Source organism: Cervus elaphus, chromosome 30 (genome assembly GCF_910594005.1).
Source record: "Cervus elaphus chromosome 30, mCerEla1.1, whole genome shotgun sequence".
NCBI lineage: Eukaryota > Metazoa > Chordata > Mammalia > Artiodactyla > Cervidae > Cervus > Cervus elaphus.
Window position 1 is genome coordinate 29763419 of NC_057844.1, and position 23651 is coordinate 29787069.

At 41.2% G+C, this 23651-nt stretch overlaps 1 long non-coding RNA gene across 3 annotated transcripts in view; it reads left to right on the forward strand.

Annotated features, from left to right (window-relative positions):
* The window catches only part of LOC122686605, a 348073-nt gene that overhangs the window by 146482 nt on the left and 177940 nt on the right, over nt 1-23651 (forward strand). For all 3 annotated transcript variants that reach the window (XR_006338852.1, XR_006338851.1, XR_006338850.1), the window contains exon 2: nt 12317-12375. This is a non-coding gene — a long non-coding RNA (uncharacterized LOC122686605). The remainder of the gene's footprint in view (nt 1-12316; nt 12376-23651) is intronic.

Genomic DNA, 23651 nt, shown 5'->3' on the forward strand with positions numbered 1-23651 from the left:
GGAGTGGACTGCCATTCCCTCCTCCAGGGGTCTTCCCAACCCAGGGCTCGAACCCAAGTCTCTTGCGTTGCAGGCAGATTCTTTACCATTTGAGCCACCAGGGAAGCCCCACAATCAACCTTGAGATTTTCTCAAAATTGCAGAGATCTAAGCTCCTAGTATGAAGCTGACAGCTTTCCCCAAGATGTTCTGACATGAATGGACGGTAAAGATCACTGTGCTAAGTCATTGTTTATTGGAACTCTCCTTGGAATTTATTTATTTTTCTTTAACGTGCCACCAGTATCTCTGATTTTAGAATAGTAAATTCAGTGCTTACAGATTTGTGAAATATTTTTTCTTTGACCTGTGTTATTGAAAGACACTCTCCTATGTTGTTTCTCTGGTATATAATATTCTCATATTCATGAAATTGTTGCCATTTTTGGTAATTGAATTGTTCTTCCCATCATTTATACTTATTCTGAAGCTCAGTACCAAAATGGTGGGTGTTTCTCTGTAATTTATTATGTATCAGGCACATCTAGATACTTCATATATACACTCATTCAATCCCCACAACATCCTATGAGTTAACGAATATTATTGTCATCCCTATCTTCAACTAAGGAACTGTGAAGCCACAGAGAAGTGAAGTAATTTACCCAAGGTCACACAGCAGAGTCATATTTGAGCCTAAGTTTTCTGGCTCTTATCTGGTGTGTTATTCTGCCTCCCTCTCCTGCTCCATATTTTGTGTTTTTCTTGAATTTTTCTCAAAGCACAGATGTAGCAGACTAAATAGCTTCACTAATGAAGGTAGAATTAAAGTATGTCAGTCTTCTTGATGTGAACAAACTGTAGTGTGGCTTGTTCCTCTTTCCGCCATAGGTAGGCAAATTAATTAAGATTAAAATTACACAGATAGAGAAAGAGACTAATTATGAGTCGCTTGGGCTTTTGTCAGAGAATAAAAATCCCTCACAGCTTCTAACAGTCTTTCACTGTGGCTGGAAATGACTTTGGTGGCAGAGGTTTACACGATGGATAATCTTACCTGCTGTCATTTCAACCATTGATTTTTTTAAAAAGTATCAGATTGTTCTAATCACATATATAGTTTTTTCCCCTTATGTGTAGAGAGGAAAGAAAACAAAGATCAAAACCCAAATAGACATAAAACTCTGCATTGACCTCTTCACCCATAACTATTTATTCAGCAGTAGCTCTGCACTGAGCAGCTCAGTAGGCATCTCCAGGAACACAAGTATGTAGGAAACTTGTCTGACCAGGGGTGCTCCAAGCTCTTGGTTGATCTGAAGCACTGGTTCCGAGTCTGTAGGAGCACAATCTCAGTGTCTGCAGAAAACCATGCAGTGGGGTCACTTAGTGCTGGTTCATGGCAGTCCTCTGAGCTGCTTGGTTTTACGGATGGTGAGACAGAATCGAGCACCCTTCTAACGAAGGGCTCGGTGAGGCTTGTGAGAAAGACATGCTGGAACCGAAGCCAGATGACAAGGAAATTCACCCTATTTCTTTCAGGCTGAACCTAAATCTATTCCTATAAATTTTTAATTAAATTAATACCTGCTGCTGCTGCTGCTAAGTCACATCAGTCGTGTCCGACCCCATAGACGGCAGCCCAGCAGGCTGCCCCGTCCCTGGGATTCTCCAGGCAAAAATACTGGAGTGGGTTGCCATTTCCTTCTCCAGTGCATGAAAGTGAAAAGTGAAAGTGAAGTCTCTCAGTCGTGTCTGACTCAGCGACCCCATGGACTGCAGCCCACCAGGCTCTTCCGTCCATGGGATTCTCCAGGGAAAAGTACTAGAGTGGGTTGCCATTGCCTACTCCAAATTGATACCTAAAGATTGGCAATCCTGTCTGTACTCTTCTTTAGAAATGAGAAACCTTATCAGTTGTTAATGAAAATTGCTTGCACTTAATTATTTTAGTACAATTATATTTATTAAATTATCTTGACTCCAATGGCTATACCTGTTGGATGTGTGTTAGTTGCTCAGTTATGTCTGGTTCTTTGTGACCCCCTGACTGTAGCCCACCAGGCTTCTCTGTCCATGGGACTCTCCAGGCAAGAATACTGGAGTGGGTTGCCATTTCCTTCTCCAGGGGATCTTCCCGACCCAGAGATCAAACCTAGGTCTCCCACACTGCAGTCAAATTCTTTACAGTCTAAGCCACCACGGAAGCCTGTTGGAGACCCTGTGATTTAGGTAATTCATCAGACAGTGATCACCAAGTTGCAAGTGTGATTGCTAAAGAGAAAGCTCATCCTGAGACTTTGCTCAGTGTAAAACACAGAAGCCTACAGCCAGTGTCTCCATGAGACTTTTCTTTCATTCATTCATTCATTCAGGATTTGTTCTGTGAGACTTGGTGTGCAGAATGCATTGTCAAATTTTCCCTTCTCTTGCCTTTCCTTTTGTACTGTTTGCATTTATGAACAGTTTCGTGTAAGTAAAGTATGTCAATTTTTCCTGTGAATGAGAAACTGCGGTGTTTCTTAATCACTCTTAAATAAGGACTAAAACTATGGCCTGAGTTATAAGACCATAAAATGAAAAATAACCTTTTAGAAACTTACTATATACAGAATAATGAGCGAATGCTTCATACTTTTTTTTATAAGTGACCCCCATAAACCCACTTAAATCAACATGGAAAATGCTTCCCTGAACTTATGATTAATGTTGCACTTATCTCTGGAGATGAAGATGCCAGTGATGAATAAAACAGACAGCAAAGTCGTATTTATTTTTAAGTTCTGGCATCTTAGCATTTCCAAATGCTGAAATTAATCTGAGGATTAATGATGGATAAGGTTGTGAGGCAGTTTTAGCCTGCACATTTTGTAGGATAGAATTAAAGAGAGGAACTAATCTCCAGAATGGGAGAAAGGAGTCAGAGACAAAGCTACCATAAATTCACTGAGGCCTGTGTACTTAATGGGTAGAGTAGCCCCGCGTCTGGGGCTTCCTTGCCACTGGCCTGGATTTATGAGCTTTATTGGAGTTTCACAGTTGGAGCATAAATTATGTCACAATCACTTAGACAATACTGTTAGGCACTCTGTATTCATTCCTCCAACTTCAAACATCCCTGCACACCCACAGTGGCTGCCACTAGTGCTGTTGCCCCAGAGCCAGTTTGGATCAGGGCACCTGCTGTCACGTGTCGTCCTCGTCTCAAGGAAACCACACAGATAAAACAATAGCAGATTTCAGTCTTCCCCTTCCCTGTGGAAGGTCTGTCATGCCTGAGTCCAGTAGGAAATTGGTTGGCTCTTTAAGGTGATAGTATGTATGAGCATGAAGGTTATGAGAGATGAGAAGCAAACCACTTTAAAGGGGTTTCTGTTATCAAGCTGGATAAAGATATCTCACAAACCACAGGAATTTTGAAATACACTTTCAATACAGAATGTTGGGCTTTTCAGGTAGCACAGAGGTAAAGAATCCACTTTCCAATGCGGGATATGCAGGAGACACAAGTTCACTCTCTGGATCAGAAAGAACCCCTGGAATAGGAAACGGCAACCCACTGCAGTATTTTTGCCTGGAAATTCCATGGACAGAAGGAGGCTGGCAGGCTACAGTCCTTGGGGTTGCAAAAGAGGAAACCTGCAGGGTGTGGAGGGAGGGCTAGTCTAGAGAAAATGTAGGCCATGTTTCACGTGTTGACAACCATGAAATATCCATAAGATGTGCAAGCATTCCCTGGAGTCTCTGAAATTACTGGGGAAAGGACTCATACAAAGGCTGTTCTTCCTGTTGTCATGTACAGCAGAGGCTCCGTAAACATCAGTTCGATATCAAAGTGAAGGATCCCTTCCAGCACCTGGGAACAACAGTATTAAATGTTGGTAATGATGTGGCATAAGGGGAACGCTCATACCTACCAGTGGGTGTGTAAATTGGTCTGACCATTTTGGGAAACAGTTCCAGATTATTTGATAAAGTTGTGTGCACAGATTCTCTAGAACCCAGCAGTTCCATTCCCGATGTACACCCTGTGGTAATACGTACAAACATGAGCCAAGAACAGGTGCCAGGATGTTCATGGCATTATCACTAGGGTGAACCTTAAACAGGAAACAACCCTGATATCATTCAGCACCAGACTGGATAAAGAAAGAGTGTGATCAGCAACAAAATGCTGTACTGTAGTAAAAATGAATTACTACAACATGTAACACTTGTGAGTGTGATACATCTCACAGATACACTCGTGAGTGAAAGAAGTCAGACACAAAAGAATGCACATTATAAGATTCAATTTTTATAAAGTTAAAAACCAGCAAAACTAAATTACGTTAGCAGAGGTCAAGATCTTTGGGAAGGAGAGGAGGGGTGGTAAGTGGGGAGAACGTAAGAGATTGGCTGTGTTCTACGTCTTGGTGAGGACACAGGCTTTTCTTTTGTGATAATGCATTAAAATGCTGGTTTACATTTTGTGCATTTTCTCTGTGTGTTTTACTTCAATAAAGGGTTAAGAAATTGTAGAATACAAGCTTATACAGAACAGCATGATTTTATGCATGTTCTCAGTTTTGATCATGAATGTAGCCTGCTTTTCCTCATTTGTCTTTCGTAGTGGCAGAAGGAGGTTCACTCAAAGGGACAAGAAGGAAAGCTTATTTTTCACCCAAATGAGGGTCACATGTCAGAAATGGAAACATGGAAAATAAACACCGAAATCTATGGTGGCTTTTAAAAGTTGAAATCAGACATAATCAAGAAACTTGGTGAGATCCCATTGCAAAGGAAGCTATCTGGTTTCCCCTGGTTTTCTTTTAAGGGTGTTGTGTTTCCTGGTAAGTTTGATTTTTACTATTCAAGTTTTGTAAACATGAAACTGGGTCTCTGGGAAACAGCGAACAACTGAAATGAGAGGCCCAGGCAGCTTCCTCCTCTACCTGCCTGCCAGCAACATGTAATTTTGCTAAGGAAAAATGAATAATGTCAACTTGGATATGAAACTAATTAAAGGCCCTTCTAAAAATTCAGGATAGATTTCCTCTCTTCCCTGTCTGGAGAAGCACCAGCAAACACGGTTGTCAGAAACCTCCAAGAGTGGGAAATCAACAGCCGCCGGCCCATGGGGCTAGAGTATTTGAAGGCAGGAAGCTGAAACCAGCAGTTCTGTTGTCAGGGCCAGATGAGGCCTCCAGAGGATACCGAGGATAAGGGGGGGGTAGGATTGTCTAAGTGGTCCTCGGGCAGCCATAATGTTAATAAATGGAGTCACTTTCCCCACCTACGTCTTTGTCTGTAGATGTGAAAGTCCCTGCCCTAAACATTGAAATGGCAATGACGATGAAATGGAAAGAGAGGGCTGTTTTAAGATGCTCCAGAATTTGGAGTCAGTGTGTAGACAGTGACTGTGTGAGTTCACTGCTAATGGGGCCAGCAGTTAAATGGGAAGCAGTTGAGTGCTCTGGAGCAAAATGTATTTAGGTTTTCATTGAGTTTTCAACCTTGCTCTGCTGTTTAGGTGTGTGACCTTGGTTACTTAATCTTTCCAAGCCTTGATTTCTTCATCTGTAAAATTGACATAGTAGTACCTACCTGATAGGGTAATTGTTGTTGTTTAGTCGCTAAATCATGTCCAGCTCTTTGTGACCCCATGGACTGCAGCACGCCAGGCTTCCCTGTCCTTACTATCTCTTGGAGCTTGCTCAAACTCATTGAGTCAGTGATGCTATCCAACCATCTCATCCTCTGCCGCCCCCTTCTCCTCCTGCCCTCAAGTATCAGGGTCTTTTCCAGTGAGTTAGCTCTTCACATCAGGTGGCCAAAGTATTGGAGCTTCAGTGTCAGTCCTTCCAATGAATATTCAGGACTGATTTCCTTTGGGATTGACTGGTTTGATCTCCTTGCTGTCCAAGGGAGTCTTAAGAGTCTTCTCCAGCACCACAATTCGAAAGCACCAATTCTTTGGCACTCAGCCTTCTTTCTGGTCCAACTCTCACATCTGTATGTGACTACTGGAAAAACCATAGCTTTGACTCTACAGACCTTTGGGTAAATGAGAAATGAGAATTAAACATGTGGACTGTTTAAAGCACTCAGTGCAGGTGTATGTTACCTGTGTGCCAGGTCAGGCAATATGTTGCAGACACCATTAGTCTAAAAGCAGAAACTGTCAGCACAAAAGTGTAAGCTCCCAGCCCTGCAGTCACTTTGTAGTCATTCTGTTCATCATATAAGCAGAGGATTCAGTGAACAAAAGCAGTGGACTCCTTTAAGAAGAAGCGTCAGTGAGAAGCAGAGGCATATTTGCAGAGGCAAGGGGGACAGCATGCAAAGCTTAGGCCAGCAAATCTCTGTGGGATCTCATTTATTTCTCAGAAAAGGGAGGAAGAACTAAGAAGAGTGGGTGGCGAGGTGTCAGAGTGAGCAGTGGCATCAGCAAAAGTCTACTGACCAGAGGAGCCCTTTGCTAACTTGTCTGAAATAAATTCTTTCAGAAGTCACACAGCGGCCCCGGTGGAGATTCTTGTGAGGCTTCCATGCCCCAGAGGAAGAAGAGAAGTGCCAGGCTCCGTGGAAAAGCAGTATTGGAAAGGCTGACAAGCTTCCCTTCGTACCTGATACCTGTCGCTTCTCGGTGCTTCAGGGGTCCATCCGTACTTAAACGGTGTGGAGACTTGAGCTGCAGGAACTTGAAAGGGGCCAGGTGGTGAAAACAAGAGTTGCTCCACTGCTGTATGCTGTTAGGAGTATTAACAAGTCGTTATGTAACCGTTAATTGTCAAAAATGTTAGAGAAGAGAAAACAAGAGCCATATGGCATCCAGTCATGGACTGAACGTGAATGTGATTTTTTTTTGGAGGGGCCAGGTTTGCATCTAGCCGGTTGTTTGAGGGTGAATATGATTACACAGCTTTCCTAGGTGGCCCGAATAGCGAAGAACCTGCCTGCCGATGCAGGAGACGAAGAGACTCGGGTTCAATCTCTGGGTTGGGAAGATCCCCTGGAGGAGGAAATGGCAACTCACTCCAGTATCTTTCCCTGGAGAATCCCATGGACAGAGGAGCCTTGTGGGCTACAGTCCAGGGGGCCACAAAAGAGTCGGACACGACTGAAGCAACTTAGCATGCATGATTACACAGACACCTGGTTCAAGAGGTGAACGGAGAACCACAGATCTGAGCTAGAGCTCGCTCCTGCATCCTTTGAGCAGCTATTCTCAAAGTGTGGTCCCCGGACCAGCATCAGCGGCATCCCTGGATACAACAGAAGTACAGATTCTCAGGGTCCCCTCCACATCCACTGAATTAGGAGCTATGGGGATCTTTGAGAAAGCCTTCCTGAGATTCTGATGTGTGCCCTCTTTTGAGAACCACAAGCTTAGAAGATATGTGAGCAGCAGAGCATGGTAGCTACAATATGAGCTCTTGAGCAGACTGCCTGGGCTCAAACCTATCTCAGGTTCTGTGGGTGAATCTGGCTAGGGACTCCAACTTACAAGTATCAGTTTCTTCATTTATAAAACGGGGATGGTAGCCACATAAGGTTGCTGTGAGTTAATTCGTGTTTAATGTAGTGCCTGCTATAGATGATTGATAAATATAATAAATATTAACTATGGTTTTCACTATAATCAAACTTCCACTAATATAAATTGCTCACAGCCACACAGTGTCCATTGAACTGTAGGTTTGTTCAGACCCCAAGGTAGAAACAGCACTGGTAGAGACTGTCCCTTAACTGGAACATTTAGCACATTTACATTTAAAGTAATCACCAAGATTTTGGAGCTAAAGTTTCTGTCTTACTTTGTACATTTGACATATTTGTTGTTTTTTTTTCCTTTTTTTCTAAGCTGTTTTTTATTGTATTTTTGTCATTTAAATATTTACTGGTTTAGAAGTTTTGTCTGTTTCTATTTGTTTAGTTGCTACCCTGGAAATTACATGTGTATTTAGCTTACTGACTTCTAAAGTTACTTACTGCATTTACCCTTCTACAAAATGTGGTGACTTGAGCAGGCTTTATATCCACGTGGGCTTCCCTGATGGCTTAGACAGTTAAGAATCCAGCTGCAATGAGGCCACCATGACCCTAATTCCAAAACCTGACAAAGATGCCACAAAAAAAGAAAACTACAGGCCAATATCACTGATGAACATAGATGCAAAAATCCTTAACAAAATTCTAGCAAACAGAATCCAACAACATATTAAAAAAATCATACACCACGACCAAGTGGGCTTTATCCCAGGAATGCAAGGATTCTTCAATATCCGCAAATCAATCAATGTAATACACCACATTAACAAATTGAAAGATAAAAACCATATGATTATCTCAATAGATGCAGAGAAAGCCTTTGACAAAATTCAACACTCATTTATGATTAAAACTCTCCAAAAAGCAGGAATAGAAGGAACATACCTCAACATAATAAAAGCTATATATGACAAACCCACAGCAAGCATCACCCTCAATGGTGAAAAATTGAAAGCATTTCCCCTGAAATCAGGAACAAGACAAGGGTGCCCACTCTCACCACTACTGTTCAACATAGTGTTGGAAGTTCTGGCCACAGCAATCAGAGCAGAAAAAGAAGTAAAAGGAATCCAGATAGGAAAAGAAGAAGTGAAACTCTCACTGTTTGCAGGTGACATGATCCTCTATATAGAAAACCCTAAAGACTCTACCAGAAAATTACTAGAACTAATCAATGAATATAGTAAAGTTGCAGGATATAAAATTAACACACAGAAATCCCTTGCATTCCTATATACTAACAATGAAAAAACAGAAAGAGAAATTAAGGAAACAATACCATTCACCATTGCAACAAAAAGAATAAAATACTTAGGAGTATATCTACCTAAAGAAACAAAAGACCTATACATAGAAAACTATAAAATACTGATGAAAGAAATCAAAGAGGACACAAACAGATGGAGAAACATACCGTGTTCATGGATTGGAAGAATCAATATTGTCAAAATGGCTATTCTACCCAAAGCAGTCTATAGATTCAATGCAATCCCTATCAAGCTACCAACGGTATTTTTCACAGAACTAGACCAAAGAATTTCACAATTTGTATGGAAATACAAAAAACCTCGAATAGCCAAAGTAATCTTGAAAAAGAAGAATGGAACTGGAGGAATCAACCTGCCTGACTTCAGACTCTACTACAAAGCCACAGTCATCAAGACAGTATGGTACTGGCACAAAGACAGAAATATAGACCAATGGAACAGAATAGAAAGCCCAGAGATAAATCCACGAACCTATGGACACCTTATCTTTGACAAAGGAGGCAAGGATATACAATGGAAAAAAGACAACCTCTTTAACAAGTGGTGCTGGGAAAACTGGTCAACCACTTGTAAAAGAATGACACTAGAACACTTTCTAACACCATATACAAAAATAAACTCAAAATGGATTAAAGATCTAAATGTAAGACCAGAAACTATAAAACTCCTAGAGGAGAACATAGGCAAAACACTCTCCGACATAAATCACAGCAAGATCCTCTATGACCCACCTCCCAGAATATTGGAAATAAAAGAAAAACTAAACAAATGGGATCTAATGAAACTTAAAAGCTTTTGCACTACAAAAGAAACTATAAGTAAGGTGAAAAGACAGCCGTCAGATTGGGAGAAAATAATAGCAAATGAAGAAACAGACAAAGGATTAATCTCAAAAATATACAAGCAACTCCTGCAGCTCAATTCCAGAAAAATAAATGACCCAGTCAAAAAATGGGCCAGAGAACTAAACAGACATTTCTCCAAAGAAGACATACAGATGGCTAACAAACACATGAAAAGGTGCTCAACATCACTCATTATTAGAGAAATGCAAATCAAAACCACAATGAGGTACCATTACACACCAGTCAGGATGGCTGCTATCCAAAAGTCTACAAGCAATAAATGCTGGAGAGGCTGTGGAGAAAAGGGAACCCTCTTACACTGTTGGTGGGAATGCAAACTAGTACAGCCACTATGGAAAACAGTGTGGAGATTCCTTAAAAAACTGGAAATAGAACTGCCATATGACCCAGGAATACCACTTCTGGGCATACACACTGAGGAAACCAGATCTGAAAGAGACACATGCACCCCAATGTTCATCGCAGCACTGTTTATAATAGCCAGGACATGGAAGCAACCTAGATGCCCATCAGCAGATGAATGGATAAGGAAGCTGTGGTACATATACACCATGGAATTTTACTCAGCCGTCAAAAAGAATTCATTTGAACCAGTCCTAATGAGATGGATGAAACTGGAGCCCCTTATAGAGAGTGAAGTAAGCCAGAAAGATAAAGAACATTACAGCATACTAACACATATATATGGAATTTAGAAAGATGGTAACGATAACCCTATATGCAAAACAGAAAAAGAGACACAGAAATACAGAACAGACTTTTGAACTCTGTGGGAGAAGGTGAGGGTGGGATATTTCAAAAGAACAGCATGTATACTATCTATGGTGAAACAGATCACCAGCCCAGGTGGGATGCACGAGACAAGTGCTCCAGCCTGGTGCACTGGGAAGACCCAGAGGAATCGGGTGGAGAGGGAGATGGGAGGGGGGATCGGGATGGGGAATAGGTGTAAATCTATGGCTGATTCATATCAATGTATGACAAAACCCACTGAAATGTTGTGAAGCAATTAGCCTCCAACTAATAAAAAAATTAAAAAAAAAAAAAAAAGAATCCAGCTGCAAGCCAGGAGACTTGGTTTGCTCTCTGGGTCAGGAAGATCCCCTGGAGAAGGTAACCCACTCCACTATTCTGGCCTGGAGAATCCCTTGGACAGAGGAGCCTGGTGGGCTACAGTCCCTGGGGTCACAGAGAGTCGGACACGACTGAGCAACCAGCATGCTTTTAACGTGTCTCCACTTAACCTTTTGCAATATGCTGTGTGGTTGCTTTTGGTTATTCACTGCCCTCTCTTTATTGGGCCCCTTAGTAAAAGCCTCTTCCAAATGATGCTTCTTGGAGATGAGATGTATTTCTCCTGCTGCAGTGTCATAAGACTTGGCCATGTGACCAGCTTTGACCAAGGGAATTTGTGCCCCATCTAAGTATGAAAACGGTAAGAGCCAACATTGGTTCAGCCTTTGCTTGATTCCCTCTGCCAGACAGGCTCTGCTCTTACACCTTGGATCCCAGAATGAAGAAGACATGTAGAATGAAGAGCTGCACCATAACTGTCCCATCTGTTACTCAGTGAAAAGGAAACCTTTGTTTTTATAAACCACCAAGACTTCAAGGTTGTCAGCAAAATATAACTTGGCCAAGGAAGTGGCAGACTTGTTTTGCAAAGGGCCAAATAGTAAATACTTTAGGTGTCTCAGACCACATACACTCTCTGGCACATGTACTTATTTCCTTTTTTTTTTTTTGGTTTGTTGTTAATAACTCTTTAAAAATGTAAAAACCCAGTCTTAACTCAGGGACCATACAGAAGCATACTGTGGGCCTCCTTTTAGTTTGCTAGCCAGTAACTTTTTAAAAGACCCTTACTCCTTGGAAGGAAAGTTATGACCAACCTAGACAGCAGATTAAAAAGCAGAGATGTTACTTTGGCAACAAAGGTCCATCTAGTCAAGGCTATGGTTTTTCCAATGGTCATGTATGGATGTGAGAGTTGGACTATAAAGAAAGCTGAGTGCCAAAGAATTGATGCTTTTGAACTGTGGTGTTGGAGAAGACTCTTGAGAGTCCCTTGCACTGCAGGGAGATCCAACCAGTCCATCCTAAAGGAGATCAGTCCTGGGTGTTCATTGGTAGGACTGATGTTGAAGCTGAAACTCCAGTATTTTGGCCACCTATTGCGAAGAGCTGACTCATTTGAAAAGACCCTGATGCTGGGAAAGATTGAGGGCAGAAGGAGACGGGGACAAAGAGGATGAGATGTTTGGATGGCATCACTGACTCAATGGACATGAGTTTTAGTAAGCTCCGGGAGTTGGTGATGGACAGGGAGGCCTGGAGTGCTGCAGTTCATGAGGTCGCAGAGAGTTGGACATGACTGAGCGACTGAACTGAACTGAACTGAACTTACGCAGTTGTGATCAATGACAGCACTCAGGCAGCATTTTTATGTGAGCGACCAGATGTAGATGAGTATTAGGCTTTATGTGGGGGCATGAGTGTTTAGACAGTAATCGTGGTCATTAGGATAAGATTTCTCCGAGTGCTCTACAAAGGGGTACTCCTCTCCCAGCAAATGTTGTTGCCATCACGTATTGTTTGCTATTTTTCTCTAGTTCCTTTGGGGTAAAATTATTGACTTAAGCTCTTCTTCTTCTTTTTTTTTAAATGCAGGTGTTTACAACCATGAACTTCCCTCCAAGCTCTGCTTTTACTGATTCCCATAAGTTCCAGTAAGTTGTGTTTTGTTTTTATTTGTCTCACAGTATTTTCTAATACCCCTGGTGATTGATTCTTTGGCCCACTGGTTGTTTAAGATTATGTTATTTAATTTCCACGTGTTTGTGAGTTTTCTGGGTTTTATATAGCTTTGTTTTTACCTAGCTTTGTTCCATTGTGGTTAGAGAAGACACTGAGTGAGTTTTTAAATTTATCGAGACTCATTTTATGACTTCACATACCATCTGTGCTGGAGTATGTCCCATGTGAACTTGGGAAGAATGTGTATTCTGCTATTGTTGGGTGTTGGAGTTGATCGAGTAGTGTCATTCAGGTCCTCTGTTTCCTTACTAATCTGTATAGAAGCTCTGTACCTTATTGACAGTGGTAATACATTACTGTAAGCCTGTTTCTTCCTTCACCTTTGCCAGAGTTTGCTTTATGTACTGTGGAGCTCTACTGTTTGGGGTGCACATGTTTGTAATTATTATATTATCTTGATAAATTGACCCTCTTAGGATAAAAGGGCCTCATTCCTGCTCCCCACATGGCCTCCAGTTGCATCACAGGGGACTGGACAGTGGTGAGCATATTCATTCTCTCCTCGGCCTTCCCTGACACTAGCCCTGTGCAGTGGAGGGGCGGGGGGTGTAGGGAGGGAACTTTGTTACTTCCAGGTAGAGGTGGAATTCCAGTCTCCCCGCAGTGGTCCCCACTGACATCGTGGGGCTTTGGGGCCTTTATTACCATCCAGTGGGGCTGGAAGTCCCAGCTCCCTGTTGAGCGTTCCCTGACAACACCTCTTTGAAGCCCGGCAAGGATAGGAGCCTAAATTCCCCACTCAGCCTTTGCTACTGTGGGTAGGAGAGGGGGCACAGTAGTTTCCGTGGTGTTAGGCTGGAGTAGAGCAGTTATTATCTGACAGGTTTTTGATCTTGCTAGGTTGCCTGTGTCCTGATCCTTTGGCAGAAGAGCAGGCTTTTGTTGGAATTTTTTTTTTCTTGTCTGAAGTCATTGGTGTTTCTGGGGTGCCAGCTTCATTAACTCCAAGTCTAGAATATATGAGGCAAAGAGAAAACCCATGAAGCGTACCTCTGTTTCATTCCATTGGTTGCCAGTTCCCTAGCTGGCCTGCCTCCTCTCTCCACCTCTCAGAGTCGTCTTCTGTTTGGTTTCATATATAATGTGGAAGGTTCTAGTTGCACTTAGGGAGAGGAATAGCACAAAGTACATCTATTCTATCTTCCCTGAGCAGAGCTATAGTCTCATTTTTTACGTGTAAATCACAGACCCTCTGGAGTTTGTCTTTGTCAGTAGTTAATAGGTACTCAATTTTAGTTGTTTTCCAGGTGGCCATCTATTCAAACAAAATCCACGTTCGAGAAGTTGGTATTTTCCTCATTGATTCAAGATAATATGTTCTGGGCTTTCTGTTCTAAATGTTGGGTAATTACAATATTTATGATTGGCTTTTTATTTGGTAGAGACAACCTCTTTAATTTCTTTTCTACATGAAACTTAGAATCCACCTCACTAGCTCTGGAAAAATACCCATTGCTGCTTTTGTATACATAGATTTAGGGAGACTTGAGATATTTTGATAATGAATCCTCCTTATTTTTTTATCACCTTTAATGAAGAAAGATTTTTTTTAACGTAATCGATTTCCTCATCTGACACTTTGTTTCAACCCTAACCTGTTCAGGTTTTGTGTCCCAGTCCCAGATATTTTTCCTTTCAATTTTTGTTGACTCTGAGGAGAGTACTGACCTTGTGAGCTTAGGTTAAGAGCCCTTGGGTCTATTTTTTGTTCTGTAAGACAGTTGTGTTTATTTTTGTTTAAAATTCAGACTTAATTTTAAGGCAAATGTTTGTTATTCACATTAAATTATGAAAGATTTTCCTATTTTAAAGCCTAATTTGTATTTTAAAAAGTTACTTTGAAATCTTAGGTGCTTGTTGTTCAAATAGCTATTAATCAACTGAGAGAACTCTTTGAAGGCAGAGTCTGCGTGTCATTCACTGCTTTCTCTGCAGTTTGGCACCGTGTCTGGAAATTCCATAAATATTCAAGAAATTGAATCGAATACTAATAATTTTACAAAGTAAATGATGAATCTGTGTAGAGACAGAACATCCACAGAGATGGGGGAGGGAGAAACCATTTCCAGCAGGGGTTTTTGTGCTGAAATGCTTTACCAACATGGTAGAGTTTGAGCTCTGCTTTAAGGAATTTTAAAGAATAAATTACAGAGGCAGAGGCAAAGAGGAAGCTAATTTCATTTGGATGTAGTGTGAGCAGAAGTACAGACACAGAAAAGCACCAGGTATTTTGGAATCATTAGCAGTCAGGAATAGAGGGCTTATGCAGACAAGTCGTTGAAAGTAAAGCTGAAACTGCATATTGCAGCTGACTAGGGAATTATACTTTATTCTGTGTGCAAGAGGGAGCCATTGTAGACTTTTAATATGTGCTCCTTCAATATGTAAACAACCATAGTAACTTTATTCCTTGTGTGAGTAGAGATACTTCGCCCTATTCATCTGGCTGTTACTTTGAGACCAGTTTTTATCTCATGACACTACTAGTATTTTTATTTTATTTTATTTTTTTTACAGATGAAAACAATAATAATTTATTATTTTCCTCTAACAGATTTGCTAAGATTAAAACCAAAGGCAGTGGCCCAAATCGGGGAGGGTGTATTTTTAAAAAACAGTGTGGTTTTTTAATCTACTTGGATCCCATTATGAATAATGTCCTATGAAAGCAAAATAATTTATTATTATAAAACTTGAAAAACCCATCCTCATGAATAGATAGACACAAAACATACTAAAGGCAGAAGAAAATGTGTTTAATATCATGTCCTAAAGATGGTGAATTATTAAAGTCATGACCTTTTTTGAAGATTAAACTACCTTCTCTACTCTATTTACAACATTTTTTAAAAGACAGGCATACATATTGGGAGATTAAAATCTTGGACTCTTCCTCTGACTATCTGGGTCCAAACCCCATCTCTGTCAACTAATCAGCCGTTTAAAGTTAAATAAGTTATTTACACTCTAAGCAGTTTATTCATCTAAGAAAATGTAGTAATTGTATTTGTTTTCTATTGCTGTATAACAAATTGCAGTAAACTTAGGAACTTAAAACACTTTTTCTGTTTTTTATTGCAGTGAAATACATATAAAATTTACCATCTTAATCATTTTTCTTAAGTAGAAGCTTAATGCTTCTTAAGCTCTTTATGCTTCTGTTAACCAGCGTATGTGAACTAGTGTAAAAAGAGCTTCACTCTGGGCAGTCATATGGTAAACAACAGAGACATGCCAAAATAACAGGAAGCCCATAGAAAATTTTGACAGTTTGCGTTTTGCAGTATATTCATCATCATGCCTGATAGTGAACTGTTGTGTTCCTAGGTATGAGATAAAGTACACAAGATGAAGCTGAGTTTTTGATTACTGATTTGATCTTAATGAAGGAAATGCTGGCGATCAACAGATAGTGGCCTCCCTGAGTAATCTGATCAATCACTGTGTATTTGAGTGAATAGCATTAGGACAGGAAGACTTACCTCTGGTTTTTGTACAGTGTTGTTCCATCTAAAAATGTTTTCCTTGATTCATGTATTCCTTGGGTTAAAGTCTCCAAGGAAACCTAAGTGCTGCAGTGAATTACATTTATGTTTAAGTGTATGTTTCCCAGGTATTAAGTTGCTGTATGTTAATTGTTTACATTGTTCTTACACCCGAAAGGATAAATCCGCTCTCTCCTCATCTGTCAAGAAGAACGTCATGTGGAAATAAAATGCAAATACAGAGTTCTGATTTCATCAGAACATTTTGACCTCATTATGTCTGTGTGAATACATATTTACTAGTCTGTCAATTTCACTGTTCCTGGAAGCTGGGTCTAAACCTGCTGTCTTAGCTATGGGCTGAGTCTTTCTTATTTTTTTAGCTGAGGGAAAATGCATGTATATAAAATCTATGGATACTTACTGTTTATGACAGGCTACTATCTGTTCTCCCAGGTTAATTCTCCTTTTTTCCCATAGTGATTCGTCTTAAGCTGGGTTCATGGCTGTGTATCTAGAGACTACATTTCTCAGTTTCTCTTACTGTTGGATGTAGCAGTGAATACGTTATATGGGGCTAGTTTCTCACTGATGAATTCTTTAAGTAGGCGGTTTTCTCATACTTGGAGTACAAAGAGTGGAGAGGACTTAAGGGACATTTCATCCCAGATCATGTGTTCAGCCTCTGTTAAGCTAATGTGAGATTATACCATAGTCTCACAGTACCTGAGAAAATTTTCGCAGTATTTTCTCATACTACCTGAGAAAATATTTTAGATTGTGAAATGTAAGGGAAAGCAAGATACACTTTTCCTTTGTCTCTTACTAAAAAGTAAATCACTTGCCCTCCATATCCCAGGGATTGAGACAGGAACAAGGCAGTGACCCAACTCCCTTAGATGAATGAGATCAGTACCGTTGGGGAATGGTGGTCCAGTAAGACGAAAATAGTGATTTGGTGTCTGAATGGCTGTGTGGAACATGGGCAGCCCAATAACTAAAGGCTTTGAAGGACACTCAGTTCAGTCGCTCAGTTGTGTCTGACTCTTTGCAACCCTATGGACTGCAGCACGCCAGGGCTCCCAGTCCATCACCAACTAAGGAGTTTACTCAAGCAGTGATTTTGGAGCCCCCAAAATATAAAGTCTGCTACTGTATCCACTGTTTCCCCATCTATCTGCCATGAAGTGATGGGACCGGATGCCATGATCTTTGTTTTCTGAATGTTGAGCTTTAAGCCAACTTTTTCACTCTCCTCTTTCACTTTCATCAAGAGGCTCTTTAGTTCTTTGCTTCCTGTCATAAAGGAAATGTTCTCTGCATATCTGAGGTTATGGATATTTCTCCCGGCAATCTTGATTCCAGCTTGTGCTTCATCCAGCCCAGCGTTTCTCATGTAGTACTCTGCATGTAAGTTAAATAAGCAGAGTGGCAATATACAGCCTTGATGTACTCCTTTTCCTGTTTGGCACCAGTCTGTTGTTCCATGTCCAGTTCTAACTGTTGCTTCCTGACCTGCATACAGGTTTCTCAAGAGGCAGGTCAGGTGGTCTGGTATTCCCATCTCTTGAAGAATTTTCCACATTTTATTGTGATCCACATAGTCAAAGGCTTTGGCATAGTCAATAAAGCAGAAATAGATGTTTTTCTGAAACTCTCTTGCTTTTTAAATGACCCAGAGGACGTTGGCAATTTGATCTCTGGTTCCTCTGCCTTTTCTAAAACCAGCTTGAACATCTGGAACTTCACGGTTCACGTATTGCTGAAGCCTGGCTTGGAGAATTTTGAGCATTACTTTACTGGTGTGTGAGATGAATGCAACTGTGTGGTAGTTTGAGCATTCTTTGGCATTGCCTTTCTTGTGGATTGGAATGAGAACTGACCATTTCCAGTCCTGTGGCCACTGATGAGTTTTCCAAATTTGCTGGCATGTTGAGTAAAGCACTTTCACAGCATCATCTTTTAGGATTTGAAATAGCTCAACTGGAATTCCATCATCCTAGCTTTGTTCATAGTGATGCTTCCTAAGGCCCACTTGACTTCACATTCCAGGATGTCTGGCTCTAGGTGAGTGATCACACCATTGTGGTTATCTGGGTCATCAAGATCTTTTTTGAAAGTTCTTCTATGTGTTCTTGCCACCTCTTCTTAATATCTTCTGCTTTTGTTAGGTCCATACCATTTCTGTCCTTTGTTGAGCCCATTTTTGCATGAAATGTTCCTATGGTAGTTCTAATTTTCTTGAAGAGATCTCTAGTCTTTTCCATTCTATTGTTTTCCTCTATTTCTTTGCACTGATCACTGAGGAAGGCTTTCTTATCTCTCCTTGCTGTTCTTTGAAACTCTGCATTCAAATGGATTTATCTTTCCTTTTCTCCTTTGTTTTTTGCTTCTCTTCTTTTCACAGCTATTTGTAAGTCCTCCTCAGACAGCCATTTTGCCTTTTTGCATTTCTTTTTCTTGAGGATGGTCTTAATACCTGTCTCCTGTACAGTGTCATGAACCTCCTTGCATAGTTCACCAGGTACTCTGTCTATCAGATCTAGTCCCTTAAATCTATTTCTCACTTCCACTGTATCATTCAGTTCAGTTCAGTTCAGTTGCTCAGTGTGTCCGACTCTTTGCAACCCCATGAATCGCAGCACGCCAGGCCTCCCTGTCCATCACCAACTCCCAGAGTCTACTCAAACTCATGTCCATCGAGTCGGTGATGCCATCCAGCCATCTCATCCTCTGTCGTCCCCTTCTCCTCCTGCCCCCAATTCCTCCCAGCATCAGGGTCTTTTCCAATGAGTCAACTCTTCATATGAGGTGGCCAAAGTACTGGGGTTTCAGCTTCAACATCAGTCCTTCCAATGAACACCTAGGACTGATCTCCTCTAGGATGGACCGGTTGGATCTCCTTGCAGTCCAAGGGACTCTCAAGAGTCTTCTCCAACACCACAGTTCAAAAGCATCAATTCTTTGGCACTCAGCTTTCTTTATAGTCCAACTCTCACATCCATACATAACCACTGGAAAAACCATAGCCTTGACTAGACGGACCTTTGTTGGCAAAGTAATGTCTCTGCTTTTTAATATGCTATCTAGGTTGGTCATAACCTTCCTTCCAAGGAGTAAGCATCTTTTAATTTCATGGCTGCAATCACCATCTGCAGTGATTTTGGAGCCAAAAAAATAAAGTCTGACACTGTTTCCACTGTTTCCCATCTATTTCCCATGAGGTGATGGGACCAGATGCCATGATCTTAGTTTTCTGAATGTTGAGCTTTAAACCAACTTTTTCACTGTCCTCTTTCACTTTCATCAAGAGGCTTTTTAGTTCCTCTTCACTTTCTGCCATAAGGGTGGTGTCATCTGCATATCTGAGGTTATTGATATTTCTCCTGGAGTATAATCATTAGGGATTTGGTTTAGGTCATACCTGAATGGTCTAGTTGTTTTCCCTACTTTCTTAAGTCTGAATTTGGCAATAAGGACTTCATGATCTGAGCCGTCAGATCCTGGTCAGTTGGCTCCCGGTCTTGTTTTTGCTGACTTCATAGAGCTTCTCCATTTTTGGCTGAATATAATCAGAATATAATCAGTCTGATTTCAGTGTTGACCATCTGGTGATGTCCATGTGTAGAGTCTTCTCTTGTGTTGTTGGAAGAGGGTGTTTGCTATGACCAGTGCATTCTCTTGGCAAAACTCTATTAGCCTTTGCCCTGTTTCATTCTGTACTCCAAGACCAAATTTGTCTGTTACTCCAGGTGTTTCTTGATTTCCTACTTTTGCATTCCAGTCCCCTATGATGAAAAGGACATCTTTTTTGGGTGTTAGTTCTAGAAGGTCTTATAGGTCTTCATAGAACCATTCAACTTCAGTTTCTTCAGCATTACCTCAAATATGCAGATGACACCACCCTTATGACAGAAAACGAAGAAGAACTAAAGAGTAATGCTTCTTCAGCATTACCTTAATTACCGTGATATTGAATGATTTGTCTTGGAAATGAACAGAGATCATTCTTTTGTTATTGAGATTGCATCCAAGTACTGCATTTTGGACTCTTGTTGACTATGATGGCTACTTCATTTCTTCTAAGGGATTCTTGCCCGCAGTAGTAGATATAATTGTCATCTGAGTTAGATTCACCCAATCCAGTCCATTTTAATTCAATGATTCCTAAAATGTCGACGTTCACTCTTGCCATCTCCTGTTTGACCACTTCCAATTTGCCTTGATTCATGGACCTAACATTCCAGGTTCCTATGCAATATTGCTCTTTACAGTACTGGACCTTGCTTCCATCATGAGTCACCTCCAGAACTGAATGTTGTTTTGCTTTGGCTCCCTCTCTTCATTCTTTCTGGAATTATTTCTCCACTGATCTCTAGTAGCTTATTGAACACCTACTGACCTGGGTAGTTTCTCTTTCAGTGTCCTATCTTTTTGTCTTTTCATACTGTTCATGGGGTTCTCAAGGCAAGAATACTGAAGTAGTTTGCCTTTCCCTTCTCCAGTGGACCACATTTTGTCATCCACATTTGAGGAACATTTGATGACATTTGTCAAACACATTTGACGGATACTAGTGTTCACTATTTGCACATCCATACACACACAATAGAGTATGAAGGGGCTTCATCCTGCCCATGGGCTCGTGACCATCATAGGCAATGTGGAAAATCTTCTCTTACTTGGCCACCTAGAACTCTCCACTCACGCATTGAATGATCACCTGACTGTAACCATAGTCGTTTGCTTCTGTGTTGCTGTGTCTGGCGTCAGGACCGCTTGTGTGAATGAATGATTCAAAGTGTTAAGGTGCAGCCATTCTTCATTCATCAGACCCCTTGCAGAATCTAAAACCTTGGTGGGGGCAGGGGGAGAGGTGACTTGTAAAGTGATTTGTTCTTTTAGCAACTGGTTTTAGCAGCATACACGCGGAACAGGGTGAGGAGTTGGGGTAGAGCAGTTGGCCCATGAGGGAAGAATATAACTGACACTGTTTAGAACTGCCATGGTCTGTGTTAGCCAAGTCACTTCAGTTGTGTCCAACTCTTTGTGACCCCATGGACTGTAGCCTGCCAGGCTCCTCTGTCCATTGAATTCTCCAGGCAAGAATGCTGGAGTGGGCTGCCATTCCCTTCTCCAGGGATCTTCCCGACCCAGGGCTCAAACCTGCATCTCTTAATGTCTCCTGCATTGGCAGTCAGATTCTTTACCACTGTTGCCACCTGGTAATTAAAAGACAAACCTCTATCAGTTTCAATATTGTTTTAAAATTCTTTGTAGTTGATTATCTCTGTTCCTGCCAGTAGCCTGCTCCCACTATATATGCTCATCTGATTATCACTAGATTTTACACAACTGGTTTTCAGAAAAGCTCAAATCCCTGGAACAATAAGATTAACTTGTAGTAGCATTTGATAAAAACAAACTAAGAGAAACTAGTAAACTGTTCCCTGCAGACGCCTGCAGCAGACATTGCCACTGTCAGCGCCCATATCCCTTCACCATTGTTTTGATTTGCTTAGCTGTTGTAATAAAATACCATAGACTAGGTAACTGAACAATGTACATATGTTCTCTCTCTGTTTCCGGGGTTGGAAATCTGAGATTAGGGTGCCGGTGTGAACAGGTTCTAGTGAGAGCTCTCTTCCTGGCTTGTAGGCAGACATCTTGCCAGGCCTGGCATTCTGTTGCTTCTTCTAAGGACACTAATCTCATGACAGCCCCACCCTCACGACCTTATCTGACCCTAATCGCCTCCCAAAGGGTCCATCACATTGGGGTGAGGGCTTCAACATATAAATTGAGGCTGGGGCGGCATACAGTTCAGTCCATGTTGTTGTTCAGTCACTAAGTTGTGTCTGACTCTTTGCAACCCCATGGACTGCAGAATGCCAAGCTTCCCTGTCCTTCACTATCTCCCAGAGTGTCAGTGATGCCATCCAACCAGTTCATTCTCTGTTGCCCTCTTCTCCTCTTGCCCTCAATCTTTCCCAGCATCAGGGTCTTTTCCAATACTAGGCTGTTTGCATCAGGTGGCCAAAGTTTTGGAAATTCAGCTTCAGCATCAGTCCTTCCGATGTATATTCAGGCTTGATTTCCTTTAGGATTGACTGGTTTCATCTCCTTGCTGTCCAAGGGACTCTCAAAGAGTCTTCTCCAGCACCACAGTTTGAAAGCATTAATTCTTCTGCGCTCAGCCTTCCTTATGGTCCAGTTCTCACATCTGTACATGACTACTGGAAAAACCATAGCTTTGACTATACAGACCTTTGTCAGCAAAGTGATGTATCTGCTTTTTAATACTCGTCTACATTTGTCATAGCTTTCCTTCCAAAGAGCAAGCATCTTTTAATCTCATGGCTGCAGTCACCATTAGCGGTGATTTTGGAGCCCAAGAAAATAAAGTCTGTCACTGCTTCCACTTTTTACCCATCTATTTGCCATGAAGTGATGGGACCAGATGCCATGATCTTCATTTTTTGAATGTTGAGTCTTAAGCCAGCTTTTTTACTCACCTCTTTCACTTTCATCAGAGGCTCTTTAGTTCCTCTTTACTTTCTGCCATTAAGGTGGTATCATCTGCATATCTGAGATTATTGATATTCCTTCTTGCAATTTTGATTCCAGCCTTTGATTGACCCAGCCTGGCATTTCATATAATAGCAGGTAAATCTATGCCTGTCATCATTCCTGATTTGACTCTTAGAGCACAGTGTCTAAGTGGTAAACACTTAGATGATCTTCCTAATAATTGTCTTAGACGTGTTTTAGCTCAGTGTCTGGCACACAGTAGGCCCTCAATCAGTATTTCTGAATGACTCGAGTGACTAATGAGCTATCATCCAATAATATTTGACATGAATGAATAATATCCCTATGGTGGAATAGTTTCCATCTTGTCGCAATCTTTTAAATGCCATTTTCACTATGTCTCATGTGATTTCTTTGCATTTCTATAGTGTGGTCTACCTCCTTGCAGAATGTGGTCTATAAACCAGTACCATCACATCACTTGGAAAATTGTTAGAAATGTAGACTCTCAGATGTGACTTGGCTGAATCAGAATCTGCATCTTAACATCATCTCTGGTAATTTCTTTGTACATGAAAGCATGACAAGTGTTGTTGTAGAATAAGGAGGCTACTTTGATAGAGATGAATCAGTTCAATTGTTCTCAACTCTGGAACAATAGAATCTAAAAGATACTGATGCCCAGGCCTCACCCCAGAGAAAGTAAATTAAACTCAGCCCCACTAGTTAGATGTTGAGAATTATCTACATTGCGTGAGGACTGTATTCAGTTCAGTTGCTCAGTTGTGTCCGACTCTTTGTGACTCTGTCGACTGCAGCAGCCTGTCCATCAGTGACCTACATTGCACTGGGACTGAATTACTTGTAAGAAATTAATGAAGAAAATCCTAAATTAGATGTGCTTAGGAGACCAGAAGGGGGAGCGCTCACACTCTGCAGCACTGGTGAGCCCAACAGGAAGAAAGACGCTTCTTTCCTAGCAAGGACTCACCTAATGAAAACCCATGGATTCTTTGTTTACTTAGCCCTCCCAACTTCCTTTCCCACCCTGTAAAAGCATTCTGCTTCCTTTGTGTATGCGTGTGGCCCACTCACCCCAAATTGTAGGCCCCAAATTGTAATTCTCTACTGATCTTGAACAAACCCATCTTTCCTAGAGAAATCTCTGGTAG